Genomic DNA, 2131 nt, shown 5'->3' with positions numbered 1-2131 from the left:
AACCCAGCATCTCTCCCGTGTTTTGGTGTTACAATCCACCCCCCTTATGGAGCAAGAAGTGCCACATTCGGTGCCGGAGCACCCTATCTTGTCTTGTTATGTCTATTGTAAATTTTAATGTCCTTTAAATCAGGTAATTTAAGTGTAGAAATTTTTTTTTTTATATCTTATTTTTGTGGAGACCCGAACAGATCCTCCTCTGTTTTATTAGCATCTGGCGGGTTCCACTATCACCTGTTAATATATTCATAGTCATCTCACATATTTCCATATCATATTCTCTTTTATCATATCATTCACAACTATTTATGAGATCTCAAAATGAAGTGTCCTCTATTGCATTCATATAGAAATTCATAGATAATAAATTATAAGTTTTCATTTCAAGTCCAAAATAAAATACATCATAAACTAGTAATTACATCATGACTAGACATAATGAACCAAAATACTAGTCTACACATGGGCCCTACCAAAATACAAAAGACTGGTGAGGTGACTCTGATCGGTGGCAGATCTGGTTGGAACTCTGTCCAAATACTACTGTGGCGCCTGCTGATCTTCAGTACCTACGCGATGGAAAACCAACGCGCTAAGCATAACGCTTAGTGGTGCATAATTTATAATAACAATAATTAAACAATTGAATTAATATTTACAAATCATAAATTCTGGGTCTTTTACATTTTTTTATTACACTTTGGAAACAATTAAAATTATTGGGATCTTTCCTGTTTACTTATTGTATATTCAGTATTAATTAATTATTATCAATGCCCAAGAAACCTATAACAAATTATAAAAGCTGGATACACGGGAGTATACGGGTTAGACAGCCATATGTCTACCTCAGATACATCCGCCGTGCACGAGGCCACCGGGCACAAGACCCGTGTCGAGCTTGTAAAGCCAGAAATAAAGTAGGCACAATGGCGAAGTAGGCATATAGCTGTAGAACAATCATACGGACATATATTGTCAGTTCATGATTTTCTCGGAGGCGATCTTGCTATCTATAGTCCCTAATTGGTATACCAATTTATCCAACTAAATAAATAAGTCTAGGTATACTATGGGCAATTAAATATTTTTAATTAATTTAGCACTATTCACTATTACTATTTTCTAGTACTGTTCATTGGTACCATAAATTTCATATTAATAGGACATTAGTCCTAATTTACATATTCATATCATTTTTAATATTAAATTTTCCTTATGAGTATTTTAATTATCCTATATAGCATTTTTCCCATGAACCTTTCATTAGGTTCATGTTGATGTGTTATCCTTATCTAGGAATTTGACTAGGTTGGGATGTCTATTTAGTCACAATTCCTTCATAACAATTGCTCCTCTATGTTTAAACTTGAATTTCAGTTTTTGAATCACTGAGTTTGGGGTTATAGAACTCAAGTTATGGACAAAATACCAAAGGAATAGTATTTTGGGACATTTTCTGGGTTGGCAGTTTCAGTGACCCAACTTGTGCTCACCAATTGAATTGGTTAAAGGCAAAACTGGGTTAAGTGGTCTTCATGAAAAGTGTAGCCCTATGTCTAAACTTTCCATGGGTAAAATTTTAGGTCATTTGGACCAGTATAGAGAGAGTTATGACCAAATGAACACGTACTGTTCATTTGGTCATTTTCTGGGTTGGCAGTTTCAGTGACCCAATTTGTGCTAACAATTTGAATTTGTTAAAGGCAAAACTGGGTTATGTGGTCTTCATGAAAAGTGTAGCCCTATGTCTAAAATTTCCATGGGTAAAATTTTAGGTTATTTGGACCAGTATAGAGAGAGTTATGACCAAAAGAACACGTACTGTTCATTTGGTCATTTTCTGGGTTGGCAGTTTCAGTGACCCAACTTTTGCTAACAATTTGAATTTGTTAAAGGCAAAACTGGGTTAAGTGGTCTTCATGAAAAGTGTAGCCCTATGTCTAAACTTTCCATGGGTAAAATTTTAGGTCATTTGGACCAGTATAGTGAGAGTTATGACCAAATGAACACGTACTGTTCATTTGGTCATTTTCTGGGTTAGCAGTTTCAGTAACCCAATTTGTGCTAACAATTTGAATTTGTTAAAGGCAAAACTGGGTTAAGTGGTCTTCATGAAAAGTGTAGCCCT

This window comes from Hevea brasiliensis, chromosome 13, assembly GCF_030052815.1.
Source record: "Hevea brasiliensis isolate MT/VB/25A 57/8 chromosome 13, ASM3005281v1, whole genome shotgun sequence".
Lineage (NCBI taxonomy): Eukaryota > Viridiplantae > Streptophyta > Magnoliopsida > Malpighiales > Euphorbiaceae > Hevea > Hevea brasiliensis.
Note: the sequence above shows the minus strand (reverse complement) of the source record.